Source organism: Castor canadensis, chromosome 5 (assembly GCF_047511655.1).
Source record: "Castor canadensis chromosome 5, mCasCan1.hap1v2, whole genome shotgun sequence".
Lineage (NCBI taxonomy): Eukaryota > Metazoa > Chordata > Mammalia > Rodentia > Castoridae > Castor > Castor canadensis.
The window spans coordinates 150,863,950-150,879,134 of NC_133390.1; the positions used below are offsets into that span (position 1 = coordinate 150,863,950).

The window sequence follows — 15,185 nt, forward strand, 5'->3', positions numbered from 1 at the left end:
ATGGATGGAATTGGAGAACATCATTCTGAGTGAGGTTAGCCTGGCTCAAAAAAACCAAAAATCATATGTTCTCCCTCATATGTGGACATTAGATCAAGGGCAAACACAACAATGGGATTGGACTTTGAGCACATGATAAAAGCGGGAGCACACAAGGAAGGGGTGAGGATAGGTAAGACACCTAAAAAACTAGCTAGCATTTGTTGCCCTTAACGCAGAGAAACTAAAGCAGATACCTTAAAGCAGCTGAGGCCAATAGGAAAAGGGGACCAGGAACTGGAGAAAAGGTTAGATCAAAAAGAATTAACCTAGAAGGTAACACACATGCACAGGAAATCAATGTGAGTCAATGCCCTGTATAACTGTCCTTATCTCAACCAGCAAAACCCCTTGTCCCTTCCTGTTATTGCTTATACTCTCTCTACAACAAAATTAGAAATAAGGGCAAAATAGTTTCTGCTGGGTACTGAGGGGGTGGGGGGGAGCGGGAGGGGGCGGAGTGGGTGGTAAGGGAGGGGGTGGGGGCAGGGGGGAGAAATGAACCAAGCCTTGTATGCACATATGAATAATAAAAGAAAAATGAAAAATAAATAAATAAATAAATAAAATGCCTCCCAAAAAAAGATGGCAGGTTGGGCTTGGGTGGAGTGGAGGAGGTGTGAGTCATTACCATATTCAGAACACATCTAGAGTGTAGAGCCAGGAGGATTTGTTTGTACTGGGTACAGGGTGTAGAGAAGAGAGGGGTAGGTTTGAACCCTAAAGAACCAAACTGGGAGAGAGGTATAGCATTAATCATTTGTTTGAAGGGGATCAAGAGTTCTGTCTGAACTTGTTAATTTTGAGGTGTTTATCAGATATCAATTGGCAATGCTGGATAATCCTGGAACTCTGGGGAGGATTTTAGTACCACTGTAGTTAAAAGAGATCACCAATGGTCAGAGGAAGGGGAGGGAAGGGAAGAGGTCCTTGAATAACCAGCAAAGGAGTCTGAGAAAGACCAGCCATTGAGGTGGAAGGAGAAATAGGAGGAAGGGGTGACCCAGAAGCTAAGAAGTACAGGCATCCAAGAAGGGAGTGAGCAATCACATCAAATGCCACTGTTTGGTCCAACACAATGCAGACTGAGAACAGACCACTGAACTTAGGAAGGCCAAAGACAAGACACCAGAACAAAGCCATAATAGTGTGTGTGTGTGTGTGTGTGTGTGTGTGTGTGTGTGTGTGAGAGAGAGAGAGAGAGAGAGAGAGAGAGAGAGAGAGAGAGAGAGAGAGAGAGAGAGAGAGACAGGACATAAAAGCCTGCCTGAAGTGAGCTGGAAAGAAATTGGGAAGAGGTGGAATGGTGGGTAAATTAGGTGCAGCTTTCACAGGCTTCTGCTATAAAAAGGAACAGAGAAATGGGGCAGTACCCACAGAGGAATATGCAGGCAGGAAGGTTGTTTTTTTTAAGATGGGAACTGGGAACTATGACATCATCCTTGTTGCTAAGAATGAGCCAGTCAAGAGGGAAAAATCAATAGTGCAGGAGTTAGGAGATAATTGTAGGTGCAATGTCCATGACTTGGAGACATGAAGTGGGATTAAGTGGAGGAACTTGCCTTGGAATAGGAGCTGTATCGGTGCAGGGCACATGGGGACAGATATAGGTGACAGGAAGATGAGAAAGTTCTTTCAATTTTCTCAATAAAATAAGAAACAGACTGTGGGCTCCTAAGGTGATCTCTAGAAAAGGCAGAAACAACATGAATTCCTCTAGACCAAGACAACAGTGAAGCTCAGTGTGGATGGGTTGGGGCACCAGAGTCCACCGGGCAGCCCAGCATCCAGTGTGAGACTGGTCAAGGCCATTGCTAAGGAGAGGTAACAGTTAGGACAACCTGACTTAGCAGCCAGGAGGGAACAAAAGAGGGAATATCTCTCAGGAAGCAGTACCAGGCAGAGAAATCCGTGTACTCTTTTAACAACGCTTTAAAAACAAAATTCTTGATCCATTTGCTTTCCGTTTTCTCAGAGAAAGCTTCCTACTCAATGAGAAAAATAGTAATATCCCAAAATAAAAAATAGGCTAAGGACACTTATAAAGAATTCACATTTCAAAAGGTGGATGGACAATATGCTTGAAAAGATACTGCATTTTATCAGTAAAGTCAGAAAGCAAATGGTAGTTGCCAAGGACTGGGGATGAGTGGGGAATGGGAGATGAGGGAAGACCCTGAGGGATTAGTGTTTGATAAGTATAGTTTTGGTTTGGAAGATGAAAAAGTTCTGGAGGTAGGTGGTGGTGGTGGTGGTGGAAGAAGTGGTGGTAGAAGTGGTAGTGTATGATATGATAGTGCATGCCTTTAATCCCAGCAGTTGGGAAGCTGAGGTTGGAGGACTGCAACTTTGAGGCCAGCCTGAGCTACACTGTGAGACTCTCTCAAAAGACCAAAAATAAAAATTTAAAAGATTAAAAAAAATAAAGAAAGCAGCAGCAGCCGGGCTCAAATTATCTAAACAAGCACTTATGTGTCAATCTATTGCATGCTGGAATGATACAGTGGACACACCTGTGAAAAATCTCTGGCCGATTGACAGTGGTCAAGAGAGACCAGGAAACACAGTGGTGCTGGGCACCCCCAACCTGGCCCAGGTGCAAGAAGACCATGCATGAGTTTCCCAGCAGAAATCTGAAGTAATCCTAAAATCAGAAGCAGGAGAGGCTAGAAGGAAAGAGTAGGGAGATATTATGTGAAGGAATCACAACAGTTGAGCATGGTGTGTCCTCCAACACATGCCATGAACCCGCAATCTCCCAGGCTCTTTATCTCTGGTGTGCACATCAGCAGGATGCAATGCAAAATACAGGGGACACTGCATTCTCAGTGGCATTAAATAATAATATAAATGACATGTGAAAGGCTCACAAACAATGGTAAAGAAAATTGAAGCAATTAGAAAAATCTGAAATCAGGTCTCTAGTAATAATGCCATATTGAGGTTGATTTCTCCGATTTTGATAATCTAATTAAATAAGAAAGTGTCCTTGTTTTTAAGAAATACACACTGTACTTAGGAGTAAAAGAATATCATGTCTATACTGATTCTCAGAAGAAAGAAAATATACAGAGAGGAAATGATGAAACAAATATGGAAATATGTTAACAGAAGAATCTGGGTGAAGGGTATAATTTTTTAGAAAAAGCAGGTAACTCAGTTTTTTTGTTCTTTTTTTTTTAAAAGAACCAAAGTATGGGCAGGGGTAACAGTTCAGTGATAGAATGTTTGGCCAGCATGCTTGAGGCCCAGGGTTCAATGCCCAGCACAAAACAAACAAATGACAATGACAACCACAATAACTAAATAATTGTGTTAAGTATGTGCAGGTAATTCACAGGAAAATAAAGATCTCTAACAAAATTGTTTGGGGGAATGCTCAAACCTTAGTAATACTGAGAGAAATTTAAATTAGAATAATGAATTCTTGTTTTTCCCCCACATCCATCACTGAGGATGGAGAATAGTCACTCTCAGACATTTTTAGCACTGACTCTCAGATAGTCACTAGCAGTTATCTAAGAAATTTGGGAGTATGCATGTGCATGCCTTTTGATGCAGCCACTTCTAGGATCCTGGTTTGTTTGTTTGATGGCACTGGGGTTTGAACTCAGGGCCTCATGCTTGCCAGACAGGCGCTCTTACTGATTGAGCCATTCCACCAGTCCGTGGGGTCCTGTTTGATAGAAGGAAAAGAGGAGCATGCAAAGAGTATAATCCTTATTACCTGAATAAAAAAACTACAATTAAATCACAAAAAAGGTAATGATTATTCTCTCCAGGTGCTAAAAAGGAAACTTTCTTGACAACTATAATCCCAGCCCTTGAGAGGCAAAAACAGGAAGATTATGAATTTGGGGGTAGTGTGGGCTACCTAGTGAGACCCTGTCTCCAAAAAGGGGGGGAGGGCTGAGGGTGTGACTCAGGTGGTAGGTAGAGGGCTTGTCTAGCATTCGGAAGGCCCTGGGTTCAATCTTCAGTAATGTAGAAAAGGAAAAAAAAAGATTTTTTTCCCTATATTGCTTTTAAAAATATATATAGCATTTAAACATCCTGAAAACACACAAAAGGTAGTAAGTCAACCTCCACGTACTTGCCACCCAGAGCTACGAAACGGTCAAAAGGAAATAAATCACTAGATACATATATATATATATATATATATATATATATATATATATATATATGTATATATATATAATGTATATACATGAATACACATATATATGTATTATATATAATACATACATATACTTTTTTTTTTTTTGGCAGTACTGGGGTTTGAACTCAGGGCCTCTCTCCTGCTGGGCCATTTGAGCCACACCCTCATGAGCTATATATATTTGAAGACAGTCCTAACTTCTTTCCCCTCTTTTCTTTCTGCAGTTCCTTCTTTCTTACCTTTCCTCTTTAAGCCTTCCTGTGTTTCCCAATGATGACCTATCATAACAACTAAAAGCCTTTTGAAAAGCAACATTGTGAATAGATAAGCAAACTGCATGTGTTACTGTGTATCATGTCCCCAGACTTTGCAGATTCCCTCTGACCACCTTCACTGGAGAAATGGCAGAGCAGTCAGGTACCTCCACTTTTATGTCATAGGACTGGCTGGCTGCAGGGCTCTGAGTTGAAATAGAATGCATTTAGAAACCAGTGCCTGTTGCATTTGAATTACCTGATGAACTAGCAGTTGCAACATAGTTGAGCTGAAAAGATGTACTATGCTGATTGTCTTTCTGATCCAACACTTGATCACTGTTGAGGAATTTAAGGTTCGGGTCAAGCATATGATTTGCTGGAGACCTGACCCCAAGTCTGATACGGGCTGGATCCTCTTGCTTAACCTTTTTGAAAATTGAGAAGAAAGATACCTAAGCCATGGCTTTGAGAAGATGTTCCCAGGATAATTCCACTGAGAAAAGATTCCCCCTCAGATTTCCCACAAATTGGGTCTAGCTAGTGGCCCCTACAGTGGACCGAGGAATGGAAGAGAAGGGGCTCACCACTTGTTCCAGGAGCATTGGTCTTGTTCAAGTTGAGATTTAAAACTTAAAAATTAAAAGTCCTGGTGACTGATCCCTGCCGCTCATGTCAGTGCTTTGGCCCTCCAGAATGTTAAGAACTACACAATGGTTTCATTGCTGGGACTCAGACACACACACAGTCACAAACAAGTCTCTGGGTTTGCACTTTAAATCTCTGAAGAAAAAAAAACAACAGCTGCAGTGTCAGCTCACCTGAGTCAATGCAATGAACTTTTAGCTAAGTGAAAGTTTGCCTGACCAATAGCCCTGTGGTAGTCAGCCCCTAAGATGGTCCCCAAGGATCCTCACCTCCTGGCATTCAAACCCTATGTATTCTTCTTCCATGTTGTATACCAGGGTTGGTCTTTGTGACCCACAAATATGACAGAGGTGATACTCTCTCACTTTTTCCATCTCTCATGACTCACTGTGGGGGAAGCTGACTGCCACATTTTGGGGACACTCAGCACCCTGGGAAGAGGTCTCTGGGGAAGAACCAAAGACTTCAGCTAAGGGTCACACAATGCCTTCATAAAAGGTGATCTTCCAGCTCCAGGTCAGGCTTCAGCTTGACCACAGCCTCATGAGAGTGCCTGAGCCAGAAGCAAACAGCTAAGCCACTCTGGATTTCTGACTCAAACTATGAGGTGATCAACATGTGTCATCTTAAGCCATTTGGTTTGGGGGCAATTTGTTATTATTTCCAACAGGTAACCAAATTTCCTATTCTACAATCCATTATGCTATAACAAAGTCTTTATCAAACTATATTTTACAGTTTGAAAACCTGTTGGTCACAGACTGTCATGTAATTTTTTAAACCTCACAATGTTTGTAATTGGCAGATCCATAATTTATTTTCTCAATGAATTAAACTCAGATGCTAACCGATTTTTCAAAGGACTACAAATTGCTGCCATAACTTCCAATACCCAAGCAAACTGTGTATATCAAAGAAGGGATGGGAAGCTCTTTGTTTTGTGGGCTTAGGGGAGCTTCCTCCCTGAGCAGTCTACTGGAAATCTTTTGGGTAGCTCTAACAGCCTTGGAACTAGGACAACCCATCAGGCATTTAGGTACAGCCTGGCTGGCTTTGTCAGCCCTGGGCTCTTTCTCTAAAGCACTTAAATCAAAGGCCCAAGCTAAAGCTTGTATGTCAAACCTAGAGATGAAAAAGAGACAAGACCAAAGGAGACATCAATAAAACCTTTCCCTGTGAGACAGTATGGCCTCATTTAATATTAGCCGGAAATAATATTTTCCTTTATTTTATGAACTTTTCCTTGTTTTTTACAACTCTTCTTTTGGTTTGGGGGTAATTTGTTATTATTCCCAGCAGGAACTGAATTCCCTATTTTGCAATCCAGTATACTATAACAAAGTCTTCACCAGACTATATTTTATCCCTTCCCACATGAAAATATCATAGTGGGAGAATTCCTTCTAATCTGAACATTTTGAGGGCTCATTTCTTGGGTGTTCTACCACTGGGTGGTAAACTTCAAAATGGCAGCAACTTCATTTAACTCACACTTCATCCCCAAGAGCTAGCACAGTGCCTGCACATAGTAGGTACTCACTAATATCTGCTGATCAAGGCACTGAATTTGCTTTGCATCTCTGAAGGCCAAAGAGTGTCTGTTGTGTGTCTATGGGTATGGCATGGTGCAAAAGCTGCTAGAACCATGAAACTTACCAAGGTATACACTTAAAGCACTCATGAAGACTCTCAAGTCCTCGCTGTATGTCTGCTGGAATCCAGTAGGTTTTTGTTTTTTGTTTTTTTAGGTATAAACCCAAAGGTATGGATTCCTCATCAAGTTACATGATGTTTAAACATCCCATGTAGTTCCCATGGTGTCTGAAATCAACAAGCATTTCTTGGGTACTTACTGTATTTCATGAATTGCAAAACAATTACAAAGATGAACAACACAGTTAGAAAGTAAGGCTGGAATTGGAAATAACAGATAAGGGTAAGAGTATAATTTTTTTCCCTCAAATATTCTATATCTTCAAATTCTTCTACAGTTTGCATATATTGATTTTAAAGTCAGAAGAAAACATGTAGCATTCCTATGGGGTGGAAGGTCATGGAGGTAGGGGAAGACATGGGTTGGGCAAGTCAATAAAAATCAGTGCAGGAGGGCCAAGTGCCAGTGGCTCACGCCTGTAATCCCAGCTACTCAGGAGGCAGAGAGCAGGAGGATCACAGTTCAAAGCCAGCCTAGGCAAATAGTTCACAAGACCCTATCTCAAGAAAAACCCATTACAAAAAAAGGGCTGGTGGAGTGGCTCAAGTGTAGGCCCTTGGTTTAAGCCCCAGTACCGAAAAGAAAAAAAAACAGTGTGGGAAAAGGCAACACCTGAGGCTAAACAATAATGACCCAGAGCACAAGATTTGGAGTCTACAGACTGGGTTCAGATTTCAGCTCTGCTGCTTCTTAGCCGAGTGTCTGGCTGGAGAGATAACTTTGCCTTTTTGAACCTCAGTTTCCTATATGGTTTTCTTTAGATAGACATTAAATTAGATAATACGTTGAAGACTCTCAGTATGGTGATAAGAGTGGTGATTTAAAAAACGTAGTTGCTGTTATTTCTATATTATTATGGGCATCAGGAAATAATATTTAACACAGCTCTTAGGGTTACTATCCCAGTTTCAAATCTCTCTCCTGATACACAGCTGTAGAGCCCTCTCCTGCTCCATTCTTCTGCCACCTTCCTGTTTTATTCTCTCAACTTTTGTGACATTGGTTTTTGTCTCCACCAATGGTAACCAGTAATACCCACTGGTGCTCTGAAATGTGCAGGAGAATAGACATGGGATGGGGTCTAGTGCAAGAGACAGGTTACAACAGAGCCCTGGAAAGGAGGGGCTATACTGTGAAAAAGCTCCAGGCTGGGCGTGATGACTCATGCCTTTGATCCCAACTACAATGAAGGATCATGGTCCCAGTCCAGCTCCTGGCAAAAATGCAAGCGTCTGTTCAAAAAATAGGGTTAGGGGCATGGCTCAAGTGGGAGAGCACCTGCCAAGCAAGTGCAAGGCCCTACATTCAAACCCTAGTACCATAAAAAAAATAAAGAACGAAAGAATGAAATAAAGGAGGGGAGGGGAGGGGATTTTTAAAAGTAAATGTAGTTAGTAGAACTTTACTGATAATTCATGGATGGGCCTCAAATTCTCCCAGTTATGCCATTTCTTTTATATAAAAACCAATCACTAAGTACTGGAATAAAAGGAGTTACAGAATCCAATTGTGGGATACAGGAAGTCCCTTCTCTGTAGCTATGGGGAGCTTTATCAAGAATCCTTATTGTGAGCTGGGCGCTGGTGGCTCACACCTGTAATTCTAACTACTCAGGAAGCAGAGATCAGAGGATCACAGTTTGAAGCCAATCCAGGCAAGTAGTTCTTGAGATCGTATCTTGAAAATACCCAACACATAAAAGGGTTGGCAGAGTGGCTCAAGTGGTAGAGCATGAGGCCTAGAGTTCAAATCCCAGTACCACACACACACACACACACACACACACACACACAAAGAGTGCCTAACAAGCACAAGGCCTTGAGTTCAAACCCCAGTCCTACCAAACAAAATAAAAAACCAAAACCAAAACCAAAAAACCTCTCTCTAAAAAAAGAGAAAGAGTCCTTATTCTAAATTGGGTGTAGTGGCATATCCTTGTATACCTGTAATTCCAGCATTTGGAAGGCTCAGGCAGGAGAATCATGAGTTCAAGGCCAACTGAGCTACATAGAAAGTTCCAGGCAGGACCAGTTTACATAGCAAGACTCTGTCTCAAACAAACAAACAAATAAGCAAATAAACAAACAAACACAGAGTCTTTATTCTAAAGCAGGGGTTGGCGACCTTTTTGTAAAGGGTCAGATACATGCTTTGTGCTGCTACTTCTCCTTCTTCCTCTTCCTTTTTTTATTTTTCTTTTTTTAAATAACCTTTTCAAAATACAAAAGTCATTCTTAGCTGCTGTATAAAAACAGGCATTGGCATCCTGGAGCAAGATGGAGGAATAGAAGTTTCCTCTGTGCAACTCTGTGAATGAAGAGGCAAGGTAACAAAAGAGAGACTATAAAAGAGGAGAGAAAGAGAGACTATCAGGAATCAAGAAAAAAAAAAAAGCCTAGAGAGACAGAAAAGTGATGCACAGAAAAATGGAAGAGTCCACAACTCCAATCCCTGCTCCCCAGTGGGGTGGAAAAGCCAAAGCCACAAGGTAAGCCAGGCAGCCCAGGTGGCAACAGACTAGAAATCTTAGCCACAGGAGAAACCCACACTTCTCACAAGTCTTAAATCCAGTGGGAGGATTTGGTGTGACAGTGACTTCTGAGTTGCAGGCTAGCATTGGAGAAGAAAGCCATTGAATCACTATCTACATTGTAGAGAGCGACAGCCAGGCACCATCTTGAGAGGAGGCCTATTGTTTGAAACTGAGTATTCTGGGGACCTGGAAACAAGAAATAGTCAGTTCAGGAAGGCTGGTAGTGTCTGAGTGGGAGATGGCCCATGAGAGGCACTCATGGAGAAGGGGAGAGCCAGACATGAATCTGGTGAGAAGTTCGGGTAGTGGAAAGCTTGAGCTGTGGAGTGAGTGATAGTTGGTGGTCCTGCCCTCTGTGGCAAAGAGTAAGCCCTATTGCCTGTGGATTACTGTAGAGATTAAGCCATAGCAGCTGAATGCTTGGCCTCTGGAGCTGCCTCCTTGCTGTGTGTGGTTGGCTATAAGGCAGGACTGAGAGCTCTAGACCTTGGTTTGGCAGGCTGCTTGATTTCCTCAGCCTCCTTCCTCCCTCAGGATGGTTTACTGCTAGGTGGGGTCCAAACACACAGAGACCAGCAAGCAGAGTGCTGAATTCCCTCCATTCTTCCCCTCCAGGGTAGAACTCAGTGCTCTATTTGCTTCTGCCACTTTTTGACACACTTGAGGGCCACCCATAACTTGAACATTTGCTATCTCTGGGAGTACAAATTTGGAGGCCTCTGGAGTGACGGGGAACCAGCCTACTCACACATTACAAAGCACAATGGGGCCAGCAGTGATTCCCATTATGCAAAGAAGGGAGAGAGAAAAGAAAAGAAAACCTGGGAACTGGTGGCTCACACTTGTAATCCTAGCTACTCAGGAGGCAGAGATCAGGAGGGTTGTGGTTCAAGGCCAACCAGGCAAATAGTTCACAAGACCCTATCTCAAAAAACCCAATAAAAAAATGGCTGGCAGAGTGGGTCAAATGGTAGAGTGCCTACCTAGCAAACACAAGACCCTGAGTTCAACTCCCCACTACAGAAGACGGGGGGGGGGGGGGGGGGGGGGGGGGGAACTGATTGGATTAAAAAACAAGACCAACTGTTTGCTGACTACAAGAAACTCACCATACTGCCCCGCCTCCCCCACACAAATTCAACAAAGAAACCTCAGAGTTAAACTGTACCACAGATCAAATGGACTTTCAGACATCTACAGAATATTCCATCCAATATCCAATATTATCCATATTATTCGCAGCAGCCCATGGAATTTTCTCCAAAAGAAATTGTATTCTGGCCACAAACTAAGGCGTAACAAATACAAAAAAAAAAAAAAAAAACCTTAAATACTGACCTTACCTTATTAGACATAATGGAATAAAATTAGAGATCAGTAACAATAGAAATTACATAAACTATACAAACACAACTAGATTGAACAACACAGTTTTGAGTAATCATTGGGTCACTTATGAAAGCAAGGAGGAAATTACACAATTCCTAAAATCAAGTGAAAATGAAAACACTACTTATGAGAAACTTTGAGATACAGCAAAAGTCGTTTTAGGAGGAATGTTTATAGTTATTACTGCCTACATTAAAAAATCAGAGCAATCTCAAATAAGTAGCCTAATTATGCACTTCAAGGTCTTAGGAAAACAGTAAACCAAACCTAAAATTAGTAGAAGGAAAGGAATAATGAAGACCAGGCAGAAATTAATGAAATAGAGACTAAAGAATGATACAAAGGATCAATTAAACAATGAGTTGGTTGATAAACCATTAGCCAAACTAAGAAAAAGAAAGAGAAGACCCAAATTAATAAAATTAGAGACAAAAAGGGGGATACCACAACAGATACCACTGAAATCCAGAGAATCATTAGGGAATATTTTTAAAACTTACATTTCAATGTTAGAAAATCTGAAGAAATAAATAAATTTCTAGACACAAATGATGTACCAAAATTGAACCAATAAGATATAAACAACGTAAAGAGATCCATAATGATCAATGTGACTGAAGTTGTAATGGAGTCTCAGAATAAAGAAAAGCCCAGAACCACACAGATAACTACTGAATTCTTCCAAGCCGTTCATGAACTAATAGTAGCATTCCTCAAGGGCTGGCAGAGTGGCTGAAGTGATAGAGTGCCTGTCTAGCAAGTCTGAGGCCCTGAGTTCAAATCCCAACACCACACAAAAAAACCTATTCCATAAAATGCAAAGGGAAGGAATGCTTCCAAACTCATTCTACAAAGCCAGTATTGCCCTAATACCAAAACTGGATAAGGACACAACAGAAAAAGAAAATGATAAAATTTTCTTGATGAATATATATATATATATATATATATATATATATATATATATACTTGTATATATATTTGTATACATATATATACATATTTGTGTATATATATATATATATATATATATATATATATATGTATACACACACACAAAAACATAAAAAAAAAACATAAAAAGCCAGTATTGCCCTAATACCAAAACTGGATAAGGACACAACAGAAAAAGAAAATGATAAAATTTTCTTGATGAATATATATATATATATATATATATATATATATATATATATATATATTTGTATACATATATATATACATATTTGTGTATATATATATATATATATACACACACACACACACACAAAAACTCTCAATAAAATACTTGTAAATCAAATTCAACAACAAATTAAAGAGAACATACACCATGATCAATTTTGTTTCATGTCAAGTATTCAAAGATGGTTCAATGTATGCAAATCAATAAATAGAATCAAGGACAAAAATCCATTAATCACATCAATAGGTGCAGAAAAAGCCTTTGACAAAATTTGACCTCTCTTCATGATAAAAGCCCTGAAGAAAGTAGGAACAGAAGGATCATACCTCAAAATAGTAAAGGTTATATATGACAAACCTATGTAGCCAATATTATATCGAAAGCATTTCCTCTAAAATCAGGAATAAGGCCAGGGTGTTCACTCTCACCACTCTTACTCAATATAATTCTTGAATTCTTACTCAAAACAATAAAGCATGAGAAAGAAATAAAAGGAATACAAATAGGAAAGTAAGAAATCAGATTATCCCTTTTTTGCAGATAATATGATCCTATACTTAAAAGACCCTAAAAAAAAGATGTCATCAGAAAACTCTTAGATCTGATAAGTGCTTTCAGCCAAATATTGGCTACAAAATCAGCAAAGAAACTGGTATCTTTTCTATATACCAATAATGAACTGGTTGAGAAAGAGACCAGGAAAACAATCCCATTCACAACAGCCTCAAAAGAAGGGGGCGGGGGGAACCCCAGGAATAATATTAGCCAAGAAGGTGAAAGTCATCTACAATAAAAACTACAAAACCTTGAAGAAAGAAATTGAAGAAGACTCAAAAAGAGGAAAGACCTGCCATGTTTATGGATCAGCAGAATTGTGAAAATGGCTACATTACCAAAAGCAATCTACAAATTCAATGTAATCCCTATCAAAATTCCAATAACAAGTGGGGCACCAGTGCCTCATGACTGTAATCCTAGTGATTCAGGAGGCAGAAATCAGGATGATCACAGTTCAAAACCAATACTGGGCAAACAGTTTGCATGACCCTATCCCAAAAAAAAAATCACAAAAAAAGGACTGGTGGATTGGCTCAAGATGTAGGCCCTGAGTTCAAACCCCAGTACCACACACACACATACACAAATTCCAATAACACTTTTCACAGAAATAGAAAAACAATTCTAAAATTCATAGGGAAGCACAGAAATTCCTGAAGAGCCAAAAACAGTCCTGAATGAAAACAGCAATGCTGGAGGTACAATACCTGATTTCAAATTACACTACTGAGCCACGCTAAGAAAAACAGCATGGTACTGGCACAAATAAACACATAGGTCAATAAAACAGAATAGAGGACCCAGAAAAAAGTCCATGTAGCTACAACCACCTGATTCTACACCAAGGGGCCAAAAACATACATTGGAGAAAAGACAGCTCTTCAACAAATGGTGTTGGAAAATTGTATATCCACATGTAGAAGACTGAAACTAGATCCCCATCTCTCTCCCTAATCAAAAGTTAATTTTAAAAAATGGATCTAAAACCTAAATATAAGACCTGAAACTTTGAAACTACTAAAGGAAGACACTTCAAGACATAGGCATAGGCATACTTTTTGAATTCAGAACTCTAATAGCTCAGGAAATAACAGCAAGAACTGACAATGAGACTGCATCAAGTTAAAAGGCTTCTGTGAATCAAAGGAAACAATTATCAGAGTAAAGAGACAGCTTATGGAATGGGAAAAAAGTCTTTGCTAGCTATTCATCTAACAGGACACTAATATCTAGAATACATAAAGCACTAAAAAAAAAACTTAAAAAGCAAATAATCCAATTAATAAATGGGCAAGTGAATTGAACATGCAATTCTCAAAAGAAGTAGTACAAGTGGCCAATAAATACAGGAAAATGTTCAATATTTTTAGCCATCAGTGAAATGCAATTAAAAACTACAATTAGATTCTATTACACCCCGTAAGAATGGCAATTACCAAGAAAACAAACAAAACCAAATTCTGGGAGGAAGAATCCCTATACTCTGTTGGTGGGCACACAAATTAGTACAACCACTGTGGAAATCAGTATGGAGAAAACTAACACTAGAACCACCACAGATCCTGGTATACCACTCCTGGACATATACCTGAAGGGACAGAAATCCACATACAACAGAGATACCTATACACTTATGTTTATTGAAGCATTATTCACAATAGCCAAGTTAATCAGCCTAGATACCCATCAATAGATGAATGGTTAAAGAAAATATGGTATGTATACACAATGGAGTACTATTCAGTCATAAGAAAGAATGAAATTATGTCATTTGCAGGAAAATGGATGGAACTAGCAATCACCATGTGAAACAAAATAAACCAGACTCAAAAAGACAAATATCATATTTTCTCTCACATGCAGAATCTAGATTTTTAAAGAAGACATGAAGTAGAAGGGGAATTATTTGGGAAGAGAAAGAGGGCAAAGAGGAGAGGGGAGAAGGAAAAGAGAGATTTAGAGGGTGAATGTGATCAAAGTACATTATAAACATGTATGAAAATGTCATTATGAAACCTAATTATTTGTAAAATGAATATACACTATAAAAATGGAAAAATAAAAAATAAAACAAGCCTTGGGACAGCCCCAAATCTATAGGTGATAGTCTGCCAACCCCTGCTGTTCGTTCTTAGTCACCATTGGCTTCTACCTTAGACATTGCGGAATTTGAATCTGTATGTTAACAAGCTCTCTGGGTAATTAATTCACTTACATTTTGAGAAGCACAGCTCTAAGACAGTGGTTTTTAAGTTTGGATGCATATTAGAAGCCTCTGGAGAGCTTTTGAAAAACCCCATACTGCCCTACAGACCAACTGAGCCAGAGCATCTGGAGGTGGATCATGGGCATCAATTTCATTAACATTCACAGCTGATGAGAATGCTCACAATGTGCAGCCAGGGTCAGGGTTGAGAGGTTCTTAGTGCAGTCCAACGGGTCATCAACTCGTGTGGGTAGGAGGGAAGGCAGCCAGATTCCCCACCAGAGCTACTCCGTCTCACGGAGGAAAGAGACACCCAAAGAGCAAGGGTGATGCCAGAGGGTGTAAGAGCCAATTCTTGACACTCCTTCCAATGCTCTGGTGGTGGGGGGGAGTGTCACTAAAAAAGCAATTTTGGAAATACAGAATTTATTTAAAAGTATACTACCAATTTTAGCCTCAAAAGTTAAAATTTTAGCTAAAAGTAGACAACACATTAACC

At 39.9% G+C, this 15,185-nt stretch overlaps 1 protein-coding gene and 1 non-coding gene across 8 annotated transcripts in view; both read right to left on the minus strand.

Moving 5' to 3' along the window:
* Positions 1-15,185, minus strand: part of Shld1 (shieldin complex subunit 1) — a 183,737-nt gene that overhangs the window by 44,212 nt on the left and 124,340 nt on the right. The gene's annotated exons all lie outside the window — the stretch shown is intronic.
* Trnaa-ggc (transfer RNA alanine (anticodon GGC)) lies at positions 3,629-3,702 on the minus strand. The gene has a single exon. It is a non-coding gene; the product is annotated as a tRNA-Ala (tRNA).